The 15,836-nt window shown below is 47.0% G+C and overlaps 2 long non-coding RNA genes across 2 annotated transcripts; both read left to right on the forward strand.

Moving 5' to 3' along the window:
- Positions 1-10,306: 10,306 nt before the first annotated feature.
- LOC139806806 (uncharacterized) lies at positions 10,307-10,956 on the forward strand. The gene is made up of 3 exons (XR_011730354.1): positions 10,307-10,646; positions 10,726-10,777; positions 10,888-10,956. It is a non-coding gene; the product is annotated as an uncharacterized lncRNA (long non-coding RNA).
- Positions 10,957-14,148: 3,192 nt separating this feature from the next.
- LOC139806805 (uncharacterized) lies at positions 14,149-14,609 on the forward strand. Its single transcript, XR_011730353.1, has 3 exons — positions 14,149-14,254; positions 14,339-14,385; positions 14,505-14,609. It is a non-coding gene; the product is annotated as an uncharacterized lncRNA (long non-coding RNA).
- Positions 14,610-15,836: the final 1,227 nt, after the last annotated feature.

The following is a 15,836-nucleotide window of genomic DNA, read 5'->3' on the forward strand; positions in this document are numbered from 1 at the left end:
TGCATTAGACTTTCAGCAAATTGTCTAGGCTCCAGGCCCTGGGTGCTGAAGGCACTCGTGCATGTAATGTGTAGAAGCGGCGAGACGGTAGCTTTTAACACCCCTTGCCTCATCTGTTTTCTTGGCTCAGGTTCAGCAAGTCTGCCAGCAAAGAAACATATCCCTTTCGGTTCAGATATATAGGCAGTGGTAAGTGATCTTCTGCAAAATGCTTCTCTGAGGCCTGTGAGTGCTCAGTACCGGGATTTTGAGACTCTTACCTAATACAGGAAAGTTATTTTGGAACCCACGGGTGGGTTCCACAGAGGTGAGAGGAGCAGGGGGGAAAGGAGAGAGCTTGTGGCCTGGGTACTTCCAAGTGGCAGAGCTGGGAAGAATCTGAGCACCAGGTGAGAGGTGTTTGAGGGTCTGAAGCAGCCCCGCATAGAATTGTTCTCAACTAAAGAGCAGATCTAAGGTCTCATTTGAAACTGTCAAAAATCAGAGCAGCCGCTTTGACCTCTTGCATAAACCAGAACAAACTTCCCATTTTTACAGCCATGGTCAGCTCAGGAGTATTTATTCAGAGAATTCATTCTCTTCAGCTAATAGCTTTGAGGTTTTCTAGCTTCCCCCCTTGTACCTTGTTCCAAAAACCTCTTAGCTGATGAATATAGACAGTAAATATTTAAACACTTGCCCCCAGCAGATGTCAGTGCATGATGGTTACATCTTGTTTGCTAACTGATAGGACCCCTCCTATACAGTTAGGAGAGAAACACTTTTCTGTAGTTCCACCAGCTTTGATTTATGTAAATGTTCAAAGGTCATTTCTGCCCCAGAAATGTCCTGGACATCTTTGGAGCTATTTAAATATTTTTAATTAAAAAAAAAAGGGGGGGGAGGTGGGGTGTGGGAAGAAAATGTTAACAACCTGGTAGCTTTGACATTAATGTCTGTTAGTATCTATTTCAGTTTTATGGAGCAAACTTTTTTTTGTTGTTGATTTCTGAATACAGCCTCATGTTTTTAAACCCTAAAGCACTTCCCTGTCTATTTCAGGCAGTGCACTGGGTGGTCTTTTGGCATGTTGTGGGACCTGCTTAATCGAGGGATGGCTCCAAGTCCCATTTTCAGACAACCACTGAGCAAACACTCAGTGAATTCAAGAACCTCCTACTTCTCTGTGTAAAGAAGGAACAGACAAGTCTAATTCTATTGTTGAGTCTCTGAGGCAAGGTCTGTAATTTTCTAGATTTTTGCTCAATGCTGAGCAGAAGAGGCTGATTATAATGCAAATAATGCTGTTATTAGTGGGTCAGCCTCCATGACTGGGAAGCTGTGATTCACAGATGTGTAACAATTGTAGCTGGCCAAAGGAGATGCAATGGAGGGAAAGGAGAACAAATCAGAATGTCAATGCATCAGGATCAGGGCCAGTTCAATAAATGTGGTTTGGACGGCAAATTCCTAATTTGCCATGGCATACAGAGGAACTTTACAGGAATTTAGAGGTTTGTCACTTGAATCCCATTTCAGGCTGCTGGAAAATGCTGTCAAGAAACTGTAAAAATTGCTTATGCAAATTTATTCATTTTGCAACATATGAACAAAAAACCCTAAAGGAACATAAAAGATTAAAAAGAGCTGACTGCTTCCCTGTACCATCCCCTATTCAGACTTAGTCCACACAGACAGAACCAGTGGAGATATCTCAGACAAACTGCTATGAGGGCAGCATGAAGGTATTCATAGGGATTCATAGGATGATTTGTGGCGGTATTACAAGCTCCCTGCTACATGGAGAACCAGGTCTTTTGGTTCTGCCAGCAAAATGGTCCAGGTATTTGCCAATCAGGAGTGGGGACCAGGGAGGTGGGAAGATTAGCCTGCAGTGGTCTTGGCTCTGCCACAGACCTTAGTACTTTTTTTGCAAGCTGACATTAATTTCTTTGTGACAGTTCGTCAAAGACCTGGAAAATGTGATAATTTCTAAGCAAGGTGTGATGGTCTGATGGTAATACATTTGACCATAGGACAGGGGTTGTCCTCATCCAATTAACTGAGATGCTACAAGCTGGATTAGCTTTTGTCTTCTGGCTGTAATTTAAACATGGTAATAAGGAAAGAGCTGGGAATTGTAGTAGTAGCCTGAAAAAGGTTATAAAGGCATGGAGCTGGAAGGACTTGTGTGGTACTGCAGTTGGTTGAGTGCTGGAACTGGTCAGCAGCAGATGCTGTGGCACTGAGGAACAGCTTTGCCTTTCCTCTATATTGTCTTATTTTCTCTTTCAGAGTCAAATGATCCTCATCAGACGTTATTAACCACTTTAACTGCAATGCTGTTGGAATGTCTCTGTTTCCAGTGCCACTTCTCTTACAAGCTGCAAGATCTGAAACTGAAATGATTAATTTCTTATTGTAGATGATTATTCAGTGATGTGAAGTGCAGTGGGGAAACTGTAGGGAACTGTGATGCTTTTGTAGTATGCCCCAGGGAAGTTGGAGGCATGTGTTGTTTATAGTCAGGTCATGACAATAGGTATGGTCAGTACTGCCAAAAGGTGGACTTCTGCAAAAGTCAGTGTAGGAAGAATTATGCCTTAGCATGGAATGGCCATGTTTAACCCCTAGCTCCCTACATCAAATACTCCCTCATCCTGAAAAGAGCAGTTGAACGGTCTGCAGGCACAAAATTAAGCAGGAGTGTTTGGTACTGATGTTTGAAAGGAGAAACCATTGCTTGGAAAGTTGATGTGTAAAGCTAGCCAGTGAAAGAACCCTTGGGTTCTTTTAGGATTAATTATTTTTTAAGGAGAGAGAAAACAGGAAAGTTAGAGTTTCACAACATCTGTGCTGAAAGAAACAAGAATCTAGGTCAGCAAATCCAAGCCTTTGACTGGAAATCCAGGAGCAGGACTACTTGATGGCTTGCTAGGTAATCTGTATGGAATTCCAGGAGTGAAAAGGCATTCACTGACCCATTCTTAGACTGCTTCTAGTCCTTGGGCTTGGTCAGGAAGGAAGTGAGAGCCCTTACATTTACAGTCATCTTTCCTGGGGGCTGAGGCTGAGATCCAGGGCACAACCACATCCTGGAGTCCTGGCCTGGGCAATAACCACCATGTGCTCACCCCAAAGCTCGCCTGTAACCTCAGGAGTGAAACAGGAGAGGGTGCTGGGTGTCATGGGGAAGGAGTGGGCTTGGATGTGGTCCTGCATCTGGGGTGCCAGCAGAGATGCCTGCAGGAGGCTTGCCAAAGCCTTGCCAGCATGATACCTGCCTCGATGCAGCTCTGCTTATCCCCAAAACAGCCACTCTGTTTTTGTATGGGTATCATTGTGGAAGTTTGCTCTCTTGGGCTTTTCCAGATTTAACCAGAGGTAACATTCTGTGCTTTAGAGAATCAGCACCTGGGGCACGGGCAGGTCTGTGGCAATTTTAATGGCTTGATAGGTGCTGCTGCTCCTGTTGTGTTCAGACATCTCAATGATGTTTTACTCTAGAATGTTTTTTTTCTGGCCTGTCAGCTGAGTGTACAGGACAATGAAGAACTGGGAGCTGCCTCCTCTGTCCCACGTAGGTGTCTTTGTTCCCCTTGAAATGCTGAGAAATGCTAAGAAATGGGTTGTCAGACTGTGAGCTTCGAGCTGGAGAGGATAAGGCAGCAGTTCCCAGAAGGAATCCCCTGCATGCTCATCTGCATTGGAATTCTCGGTCCAATTCTTGTTCTTCTTTCCCTGCAAAAAAACATCACTGTATCTTATAGGAGGATTTCTGGTGCATTGTGTGTTAGGAAAAAGACTGGTTTTCTGTTATGTCTCCCATGTGTTATTCGTAGCAATTAAGGCTATTTCATAAATTTTAAGGTCTCTGGAAATACCCTACTATTCCAGAAGCAGCATAACTGCAGGTTGGATGACTGCATGTCAATTTGCTGGTGAAGTGCCTGTCCTTGAGGTGTATCACTCCTAAAAGCTGGAAGAGTTATGGCCTTCAGGCAATCACTTACTAGGGTGGAGCCATCTTCCAAGTGGATTCCAGTTTTTAGAAGAATTCCACCCACTGCCAATAGATGGAGGACGAGGAGAAAACCAGGATGCATGCAGTACAAATCAAGGCAATCCTCTAATGGGAAAGAGAGTGACAATTCTGGGCAAAAAACAGCAGGGCAAGTCAAAGCTGCTAACGAGCCTTCAAGTGATCAGAATTGTGACAAACGTGTGTAAAGTCAGTGTTTATTAATGGCCTTAGAGGAGCCAAATCTCCTGAGTTCCCATGCTGGCTCTGCTGAGAAATCTTTAGGTTTTGGGTGGCATCAGACAAGAGGCTTTCCTTCTACTTATTTTTGTTAACCTGCTGGTAAAATGAGGAGGGGGAGAAGGAAGGAGGGGAAAAACAAAACTCTTCATTCATTTCCTAGCAGTGAGATCCTGAAGATAAACTGGTGAAAATCTTCACAGTTTTCAAAGGGCTGAAGCACAAGCAAAGTAGGTAGGGGTTCATGTGAGGATTAGGGCCAGGGAAAGTTTTCAGTGGTCACTCTTCGCATTTGTTTGCCAGTCCTGACCGTTCGGACTTTTGGGCAACCCTGAGGGCAATAGACTCAGAGCACTGTTCGTGAGTTTCTGCTGGAACACCTGTTTGGACCTTGGAGCACGGTGGCCTAAGAGAGGTTCGTCTTGCAACAGTTCTCTCTTCTAGTCCTCCAGCAACAAGGTAAGGTGGGGCTTAATGGATAAGAGGTAATGGGGAAATTCTGATTGGACATAAGAAGTTCATTTTTCACCATGTGGACAGTAAAAGATGGGAATGGTCTCCCAGGAGAAACAGTAGATTCCCCCCGTTGTAGAAAGTGTTAAGACATCGAATCCATAGTATTACGTAGAGAGATGGTCTTTGAGGGTCTCTTCCAACACGACTGATTAAATGAATCTATGAAGTAAGAGAGAAAAATGACAGGTTTTGGTGAAGATCAGGGGATCTCCCAGATGGTGTGTTCCTATGCTCAGGGGACATTGGGGGTTCTTAAATTTTTAACTTTCAATTTGTCCGATTGCCGGAGACTCATTTGTAGTTTTTCGTTAAAAAGATGGCCGACTTCCGGTAACAAGATGGCCGACTTCCGGAGACTCATTTGTAGTTTTTCGGTAAAAAGATGGCCGACTTCCGCTAACAAGACGGCCGACTTCCGGAGACTCATTTGTAGTTTTTCGCTAAAAAGACGGCCGATTTCCGGTAACAAAATGGCCGACTTCCGGAGACTCATTTGTAGTTTTCCGGTAACAAGATGGCCGACTTCCGGAGACTCATTTGTAGTTTTTCTCTAAAAAGATGGCCGACTTCCGGTAACAGAATGGCCGACTTCCGGAGATCATTTGTAGTTTTTCCCTGAAAAGATGGCCGACTTCCGGTGACAAGATGGCCGACTTCCGGAGACTCATTTGTAGTTTTTCGCTAAAAAGATGGCCGACTTCCGGAGACTCATTTGTAGTTTTTCGCTCAAAAGATGCCCGACCTCCGGTCAATGGTTTTGTATCTTCTTATATTCAGTGCGTGGCAGTGTGTATTGGGGTGTTCAATTCTTAGCACGCGTCGGATCGTTTCGTTTTTGGAGACAGCGCATCTGACACGTAGGACCAATCGTAACCCTGTTATGTGAGGTAACAAGGGAAAAGTGTGAGTTTGCAGAAGTGAACAGCAGGCTGATTTGGAATTAACAGAAGAGGCTTAACAAAAGGTTTTGGATTTATGATCCTCACAAATAAGAAGAGATCTCAAACAAATCTGTAAACGGGTTACACAGAACTTGGAGCCCAGGGGAGAAAATTACCAGAAGCAGAAAACAACTCCACTTTGAGAGTTATCGGTATTATAAATGACTGGGACTCAATATTCTGTTAATAGTTTAATTTAATTAAGAAAATTGCAATAAGCAAAACAGCGCTGGGTGCATGGGGAGTCTCCGCTCCACTCACACGAACGCTGTAAAGTTTAATCTTTTGGCTTATATTCCCACCTTTAATACATATTCATATTTATTCTAATATGTATTCATGAGTGCTCTAGGAATAGGCTGGGTTATGTTTATTAGCTCTTGGAAGAGGCGGCCTTCAAAGGCGCATGTCCACTTTATCTCTGAGGGTCTTTTTGACCCCCATCTGGTGGTCGTTGGATGAAGTCAGTGTCTGCCTCAGTTTCCCCTCTCGTTACCCTTCGATTCCGCACATGCGCTCCTTCGCTCTTTCCTGTGCAACGCTCTGCAGTCAGCAGTAAAACCACCTTAAATTCAATGCTATGTGGTGAGCAGCAAAATCGGCTTAGATTAGCACAACAGGATGTACATTGTAGTGTTTTCAGGGTACAGAAACTGTGGATGTCTTGTTTCTTGTTCCCCTAAGCTTTGTAGTTACACAAAGAACAGTTATATTTCATTTTAACGAATTCCTACGTTTGCATATTTCACAATGGTGAAGACATATATTATTAGTACTCTCAAAGTTGGGTTAGCAAACACTTTATAATTATTTAACATGAATTCACAAACACATCTACTACATTAGCACGTTTTTGGGCTGCGCTAGAACTAGAACAACTTTGGGCTGTGCTAGAACTAGAACAACTGACAGTAGGACATAAAGTGGCTCTGTCTGCCATAATTCCTATCATGCAATGGGTCAAATATATTCAAGATAGAGCCAAAGTGGGAGGCTATGGTGTGGCTGCCTTCCACTAGCAGCTAGCCACTGCCCCCCATGAGTAATCAAGAACGAAAGCCTGATTTTGCAGTCAAAAATAAATCTTTAATGAGGTTTGGAAAAACCTTGGATCTATTAACTCAGCCTGAGACAGAGCACATTTGGTTTACTGGGAGATCAGCTAAGTATGTAGGAGGAAAATGGCTTGTGAAAACAGTAGATTACCCTCCCCATTCTGAGAAATTTTTTTGAAACCATGAGAGGGTGCAAAAGCAGCCAATATGCTGAATTGTCCAGGCAGATATTTTAGGGAACCACCAGTAACATGTCTAGGGGAGATAGTTTAGGCAGCCCTACCATCTGTGACTTTGGCCCCAGCCAGGCCCTGGTTTCGGTCGTTGGGGGGCATAAGACCAGACGTTTTCACGTTAAGAAAAGCGCAAGTCCTTCAGGCTAGCAGCAACGGGATACTCGAAAAACTGGACCCTTTCTGGCATCCTCACCTACAAGAGGACGCACCGTGTAGGATTTCCCAACTGCTGGGAAGGGTTCTCCGTGTCCTCGTAACAACCAGGGCTCCCCAGCAACCGCAGATCCAGGCAAAGTCGAATCATTACGGCAATCGGCGACACGTCTTTCTTACTCTCTATCGCTGCGTCAGTATTGTAACAATTAGATGAGTTGCTGTGTTTTGCTTTGACTTTGCTATCGCACTTCAGTTTTGTTGTTTGTTTCTGCACTTGTTCTCTTATAATTTAATACATCAGTAAATATAAACTAACTTCTTTATTTGGGTGCATGTGTCTTTTGCGGTGACCCTACCCATCTGGCAAAATATAATATTAAGTAGCAGACCTATATAGACCTCAGGACACTCTCAACTGTCCTTGAAATCTTGTAAAACTATTGCCACGTGAAACACTAAGGACAGACTAATAGAAAAGCAGCGCAGCAAGCCCCTCCCCCCTTGAGAGTCAGATAAGTCCACAGGACACGGAGACGGCAAAATGAAAGCTGAATTTCAAGAACTAGAGTTCCGTATGGAGACCAGGGAGCAAATGGATCAATTTATTTGGGGATGGCAGCAAACCATCAGAACTTCAGGTTCAGATGAAACAACCAGTGAAATCAAAGGCACATGCAGAAGACCCAAGAGACCAATCACCCTGGGGTAAGATGTATATTAAAGAAACCCTTTATACAATGGGGGGGGGTGCACATCATGCGGACAGGTAGCGAGGTATTAAAAGGCAGAGATAAAATACACCAGCTCGGGGGCAGAAGGAGAGTATGAACTCCGCTTTACTGCCAGGGGCAAAGACCACATCCAGCCACACGCAGGGTCCTCTCCGAGGAAGCATTCAGAAAGAGATGGGGGTGCGGTCTCCCCCTCAAGACTCTGCCAGAGGGTCTTCCCGGACTCTTTTTCAACATTATGGCCCATCACAGCCCTCTCATTCAGGGCACTGCTCCTTACGAGACCATCCTCACGCCGCCCCACACCCTTTCATCTCTGTGGTGCTCTTTTTAGCTCTCTTACTGAGACAGAATCCTTCTTCAGGCTCACTTTGCACCCCAGAACCCTTCTTTCATTTGTTGTGATCTTAGACATCTGTTCAGTCACTCAGCCCCCGAGGACATCTGTACATCACCTGAACACAGAGAGTTTTTCCTTGTGTCCCAGAGCCGCCTTTTACCTCTCTCACAGCACCCTTCTCTCACCCCCATACCTCCGGAGGCCAACCTCACGCCCCCCCCTCTCGGCGTCCCACAGCCACCTTCGGGCTCCGTTGCGCATTTTACTCCTTTTTCGCTCCACGAGAACCTCTTCTGACGCCGTCTGTCATTCGGCTCCCAACATCCCAGGGACGCCTGTACTCTATTAAAAACCCCTCCAGACTGCTGCTTGTGCCCCTCAGCTTTCTTCAGCGTCTTCGATCCAAAAATGACCCCTCTAACAGAACGCTGCCTTCCAGGTTGCCTTTAGTACACTTTTAGCTTTGTTGCAGAGCTCTCACCCCACTGAGTCTTTCAGGAGACTTTGTGAGTCCATATCTGTGACCCACCCCACTTGCTCTTTCTTCTGTCTAATCCAAGCCTCCAATGACCTTTACTCTGTTAAGGTTCCCTGTGGGTTGAATTCTTATCTGGTCATGTCGCTGAAGTAACAAGGAGAGAGAAAAAAACCAAAATTCCTCAGCTAGCATCATGGAGTTTCTCTGCTTGTCCCATAAACCGAAGAAAGAGGAGAGAACTGACTGCTTCTCCTCTGGCTGCTTTTATACCTTGTGGCAATTGCCACTTTCCCTTTCCCAGGGGATTGTGGGAAAAACTGTGGGTGGTGCCTGGGATATATAAGCCACAGCCTTTGGCTAGGGGCTTCAGTCAGCTCCTGGGCTTCTCTGAGGTCAGAGCTCTCCTACTCCTGGAGCTGACTGCAGCTGTTGAGCTGTCTGGGCTGTTTGAGAAGACTCTTTAAGGTAAGAACTTTGGAATCACCCAAAGATAGCAATCTTTATAGCAAGAATATGGTTTCATGCAAGTTTCTCTGCTTGTCACGTAAACTGAAGACAGAGGAAAAAACTGATTTCTTTTCCTCTGGCTGCTTTTATACCTTGTGGTAATTTCCACTTTCCCTTTTCCAGGGGATTGTGGAAAAAGCTGTGGGTGGTGCCTGGCGTATATAAGCCACAGCCTTTGGCTAGGGGCTTCAGTCAGCTCCTGGGCTTCTCTGAGGTCAGAGCTCTCCTACTCCTGGAGCAGACTGCAGCTGTTGAGCTGTCTGGGCTGTTTGAGAAGACTCTTTAAGGTAAGAACTTTGGAACCACCAAAAGATAACACTCTTTATAGCAAGAATATGGTTGCATGAATTTTTTTTTTTTTTTTTTTTTTTTTTTTTAAATGCAGTTCTTGAAGTAGAACCTTACAACTGCAGGAACGTGCTAGTCAGACAACGTGGTTTTGTTGCTGGACATAAATTTAGACCCACAGGCCTCTGAAAGCTAAGTACAGGAACTTGGTTGCAGAGGGGCTGAGGCTTGGAGTTGCAGGAGGGATTCTGAAGATGGCATCCAGGAGAGGGCTGTCTACAATCAGCCCCCTTTGAGTGGGTGAATAGAGCATGTTAGTTTCCAGCACAATGCTAGGGTGGGCAGGGCAGCTCCAGCCTTGGTGTGTGGGGTTGTGTATTTTGTGTTGTCTGTCTTTGTCTTAGAGCTTCCTCCGGTCTTGATAGTTTGCTGCTTGATAGTTTCCAGCACGATGCTAGTGTGGGCAGGGCAGCTCCAGCCTTGGTTTCTGGGGTTGTGTGTTTTGTGTTGTCCGTCTTTGTCTCAGAGCTTCCTCAGGACTTGATGGTTTTCTGTGTGTCCTCACAAAAAAAGTCTCGCATCTTGGGCATCATCCCTGCAAAGCCTTTCCTGATCAGCATGGTGCTGATCAGCAGCATCTTCTGCATGACAAGTCAAAATTGCAGATCGGTCTCTTGACTTGGAAGTTTCTTGATGGTTGTCTTCTACAATGTCATTCTCAATTGCATTGTCATCTGATCTCTGTCCATCCAGTTTCCCTGAGGGGGACTCGTTCCTCGCATCCATGTGTCCTCAGGTCTTGAAGGCGGTTCCTCGGGCACCCGTCGCTTCATTCCCTCGCTTTGCAGACGCATCGCTGTAGGTCTTATTGCCCAAAAGTCTTGTATTCCAGCGTCCCACATCTTGCTGTGAGTTTTATCTTGAGGTCAAGTCTTGTGACTCACATGGCTGTGTCTCGGGTCAGTCTGTGCATGTGAGTGTTTGGCTTGGAGCTGCCCTGCCTGCTGTGTAGGATCAGGGGCCATGGGAAGCACCACAACCTGACAGACTCGGTGTTGAGCGGTGGTCCGGTAACTTGTGTAATCCTGTTTTTCACATCCCACAAGTAAAGGATGAGCAAGAAACGGATGGAGGAGGAGACAAGGGAACCAGCTGAAGGTTAGTCAGGGTGTGCAGTTGGTTTGAAGCTGCCCTCCTTGGCTACCTGACCACATTATGGTTTGTTGTCATTTTGAAGGCAGAAGCGACGAGCGAAGCAGGATACAGACACCGGAGGTGGCTGTGGCAAGGTGAGCAAAGGCTGGTGGGCTGGAGGAGCAGTTATTCTCAGGTGTTATATTATTGGTTGGTCATGAGCATCCCTTGTTGTTTTCTGGTTTGGTTTTTTGTTTTTTTTCAGATGCCTTCCTAACCTCATTGTGGCACCCCAAAGAGATGGCAGGCAGATAGGCGAGGGGCAAAGGTGATGGAGCAGGAGACGGATGTCACAGTGGCAGGATTGAACTCTGGATCAAGAAGGGGAGAAGAATGCTGTGGGACTCTTCTGAGGCCTCTTTTTTGTAGTGTGTTTGGAGATGGCTGAAGCGGTCCTAACTGGTGACATGGATTCTGATTTTTTTTCCTTTTTTTTTTTTTTTTTTTCTGATTGCAGATGGTGAACAGGAATGTGTGTACTGAAGGAACATGCCTGTCACGGAGTGGTGTTTGCTGCTGGACATAGATTCAGAACCCCAGCTCTCGGAAAGATAAGTCGAGGGACTGAATTGTTGAGGGGTTGAGGTTGGGAGTTGCCGGAGGGATTTTGAAGTTGCTTTCTGGGAGAGGGCTGTCTGGGAGTAGCCCCCTTTGCGTGGCTAAGCAGAGCAAGTTAGTTAGCAAGTTAGTTTGCAGGGCTGTGTTTTGAGTTGGCCTTTTTGGTTTGAGCTGCCCTTTCTGGAGTTGTAGGGTCAAGGCAGCATCTTTTTCTTTTATGACAAGTTTAACATATGGATTATTCTTGCTCCTGGGAAGTTTCTTGATGATGTTATTCTGAAACACTTTTCCATACTTCATCAGCATCTCCAGTCATGGATTTCCCCAGAGTAGCACTTGTTCTCTGCATCCTTAGGTCTTGAAGCCCGGATTGGTGGGCATCTGTTGCTTCAGCCCCTCGCTTCACAGCTGCATCGCTATAGGTCTTCTTGCCCAACAGTCTTGGATCCCAGAGATATTCTTCTTACTCACTGTTCTCTTGAGATTGAGTCCCATGATTTGCAGGGCTGTGTGCATTGGTCTGAGTGCTTGGAGCTTTCTTTTTCCAGAGTTATAGGTTCAGGATTTTTTGGAAGAGCCCTAAAGGACTAGTCCAGCGCTGTTGGGCAGTGTTTCAGGTACTTGTGTCATACTGCTTTTCAGACCCTGTGTGACAAGAATGTACGTGAAAGAGCTGGAGGAGACAAGAGTGCCATCCAAAGGTTAGTCAGGGTTTGGTGTTGGAGCGAAGGTCCCTCTCCTGACTACCTGACCGCATTATGGTTTGTTTGTCCTTTTGAAGGTGAGAGCAGCCAAGGAAGCAGAATATCTGTTCCGGAGGTGGCTCTGGCAAGGTGAGCAAAGGCTGGTGTGCAGAAGGAGCAGTTATTTTTCAGGTATTTTCTTGCTGTTGAAAGCATTGGCATCCCCTGTTTTTTGTGTTTTCCAGGTGTCCTCCAAACCTACTTTTGGCACCCCACAAGGACGGCAGGCAGCAGATGGGTGAGAGGCTGAGGTAAAGGAGGAGGAGGTGGACATCACAGTGGGCTGCCTGTTGTTGGAGGCACTACCTCAGCACGTGCCTTTTGCTTTGACTTTTGCAGGTGCCACAACCATCCTTGGAGGGACAAAGACACACATTTAGGAGGGGTTGGAGAAGGTGAGATGGTGGTGGGCTGGGTCAGCCATGTATTTTACATCAAGTCACTTAAACGTTTCCTTTTGTTTTTGCAGGCGCTGTGCGTGCCACCTTTGGAACCGGCTGGGCGTTGAAGTTGAGTTGAGTTGGTAGCGAGGGGTTCGTGGGGCTGGTGACTTCTGATCAGCAGAACAGGAACCCTTTCTCTTGGTGTTTCAGGTGCCCCAAGCAATGGTGGCGATAGCGTTCAACTCTGGAACGAGAAGGTGCATGGTATACCATGGGGCTCCCTTGAGGAGGTGAGTGCAGCGGAAGTAGCGTGTGTTGGCTTAAGTGGGACTTGTGCCAGCGCTGTTTGTGATCTGTGGGTTTTTTTTTTTTCCTTTTCTACATATAGGGGATGAAGAGGAGCCGTGCGACTGGAAGCACATCCCAGTCAAACAATGTGGTTTTCATTACCGACCATGGCTTTGTGCTGCTGTCGCTCTTGAAGATAAGTTGAGGGCCCAGGGGCGGGTGGGGAGGGGCTGAGCAGAGGAGTCGAGGTTGGCAATTGCAGGTGGTGTTTTGAAGTTAGTGTAGGGGAGAGGGCTGTCTGAGAGCAGCCCCCTTTGGGTGGGTGAAGGGAACAGGTTACTTTCCAGTATGATTCCAGCATGGGCAGGGCAGCTCCAGCCTCGGTGTGTGGGGTTGTGCATTTTGTGTTGTCAGTCTTTGTTGTCTTAGAGCTTCCTCAGTCCTTGATGGTCTTCTGCGTGTCCTCACAGAGCAAGTCTCGCATCTTGGGCATTATCCCTGCAAAGCCTTTCCTGATCAGCACGGTGCTAATCAGCAGCGTGTTATTCCGCACGACGAGCCTAAATTGCAGATCGGTCTCTTGACTTGGAAGTTTCTTGATGGTTGTCTTCTGCAATGTCATTCCCAATTGCATTGTCATCTGATCTCTGTCCATCCAGTTTCCCTGACGGGGACTCATTCCCCGCATCCTTGCGTCCTCAGGTCTCGAAGGCGGTTTCTCGGGCACCCGTCGCTTCATTCCCTCGCTTTGCAGACGCATCGCTGTAGGTCTTATTGCCCAAAAGTCTTGTATTCCAGTGTCCCACATCTTGCTGTGAGTTTTATCTTGAGGTCAAGTCTTGTGACTCACATGGCTGTGTCTTTGGTCAGTCTGTGCATGTGAGTGTTTGGCTTGGAGCTGCCCTGCCTGCCGTGTAGGATCAGGGGCCACGGGAAGCACCACAACCTGACAGACTCGGTGTTGAGCGGCGGTCCGGTAACTTGCGTAATCCTATTTTTCAGATCCCGCAAGTCAAGGATGAGCAAGAAACGGATGGAGGAGGAACAAGGGAACCAGCTGAAGGTTAGTCAGGGGGTGCAGTTGGTGGGAAGCTGCCTCCCTTGGCTACCTGACCACATTATGGTTTGTTGTCATTTTGAAGGCGGAAGCGGCGAGCGAAGCGGGATACGGGTACCGGAGGTGGCTGTGGCAAGGTGAGCCAAGGCTGGTGGGCTGGAGGAGCAGTTATTCTCAGGTGTTGTTTTATTGGTTGGTCATGAACATCCCTTGTTGTTTGTGGTTTTTTTCAGGTGCCCTCCTAACCTCATTTTGGCACCCCAAAGAGATGGCTCCGTTACTCCGAGGTAACGGAGCAGGAGATGGACATCACAGTGGCCTGGGTGTTGTTGGGGACAATATCTCAGCGTGTGACTTTTGCTTTGACTTTTGCAGGTGTCACACACAGTGCTGGAATGACAAAGCCATGTCTTGAGGAACAGTTGGAGAAGGTGAGATGTCTGTGGGCTAGGTCAGCCATGTATTAACATCAACTCTGTTAAAGGTTTCCCTTATTTTTCAGGTGCTGTGCGTGCCACCTTTGGAACCGGATGAGCATTGAAGGTGAGCTGGGGTGGTAGAGAGTGGGTTCGTGGAGCTGGTGGCTACTGATCAGCAGAACAGTAACTCTTTCTCTTGGTCTTCTAGGTGCCCAAAGCAGTGGTGGACACAGTATTGCGCTCAGGATCACGGAGGTGAGTGGAACTGGGTGGGGCTCTTTTGAGGTGGTGGGTGTAGTATAAGTGGTTGTTGATGGCTGAAGTGCACCTTATTGGTGACACCGTTTCTGATTTTCCTTTCTTTCTGATTGCAGGTGATGAAGAGGAACGTGCCTGTCAGACAGCGTGGTGTTTTGCTGGACATAGATCCAAAACCACCATCCCTCAGGAAGATAAGTTGAGGGACTGAACTGAAGTGCTGAGGTCGGGAGTTGTTGCAGAAGGGATTTGGAAGTTTTCTGAGCAAAGGCTGGTGTGGGCTGCCTGTTGTTTTAGGCAGTATCTCGGCACGTGCTTTGACTTTTGCAGGTGCCACACAAAACCACGCGTTGAGGAGCGGTCAGAAAAGGTGAGATGGTTGTGGGCTGGATCATCCATTGATCTTACGTTGACTCGGTTGTTTCCCTTTGTTTTTGCAGGAGCTGCGCGTGCCACCTTTGGAGGGGGAAGAGCGCTGGAGGTGAGACGGGATGGTAACGAGGAGGCTCGATCTCACAAGCAGAACAGGAATTTTGTGTCTCCTGGTATTTCAGGTGCCAGAAGCGATGGTGGCCATAACGTGTGGAAGGAGAAGGTGAGCAGGGCAAGTCAGGGGGTATGAGGAGCTTGTGGAAGGGGTTGGTATTTAGCTGACGTCCTATTTCTGGTGCCATTGCTGTTTGTTATTGCAGATGACGAGGAGGAACTTGGTGGTTTTGGGAAGATCCCCGTCAGCCGATGTGGGTTACTTTTCTGTCCAGTGCTTCAGAGCCCCCGCCGTTTGAAAGGTAAGAGAAAGGGATGATGGAGAGGGTCTGTGTAGAGCGGCCAAGGTTAGGAATCATTGGCTCGGGTTTTAAAGTTACTGTAGGGGAGCGGGCTGTCCAGAAGCGGTGCCCTTTGGGGGGTTGATGGGAGCCTGTCCCTCCCTGGCATGATGCTAGCAAGTTCCAGGAATTGAATGAGCACTGGAGGTGAGGTGGTAGTGCAGGGCTTGTGGAGCTAGTGTCTTCTCTCAAGCAGAACAATAGTTTTGTGCGTTTTAGGTGCCCTGAATGACGATGCCTACAGCGTCCAACTCCGGAAAGCGTGGGTGAGTGGGACCCTGCAGGGCTTTTCTGTGAAGCTGGGACATTTGGAAGAGAACAGGGCTGGCCGATGTTGGACTTATTGCTGAATATTCTGGTAGGTGTTTTGGTGTTGTGGTTATGTGTGTGGAGTTTTTTTGTTTGCTTGTTTTGGTGTTGTGGTATGACTTTTTTATTTTTTAATGCAGGTGGTGAAGGGGAACCTTGCAAGTTGAGGATTATCCTGGGCTGCTCCTGTCTATTTTCCTGGCTAACCACAACTTTGGAGAGCCAGTCCTCTGAAAGATAAGTTGAGGGACCAGTGGTGTAGAGGGGTCAAGGCTGGTGGGAGTTGTGGAAGGGGTTTTGAAGTTAGTGTAG

Source organism: Heliangelus exortis, chromosome 23, assembly GCF_036169615.1.
Source record: "Heliangelus exortis chromosome 23, bHelExo1.hap1, whole genome shotgun sequence".
In the NCBI taxonomy this organism is placed as follows: domain Eukaryota; kingdom Metazoa; phylum Chordata; class Aves; order Apodiformes; family Trochilidae; genus Heliangelus; species Heliangelus exortis.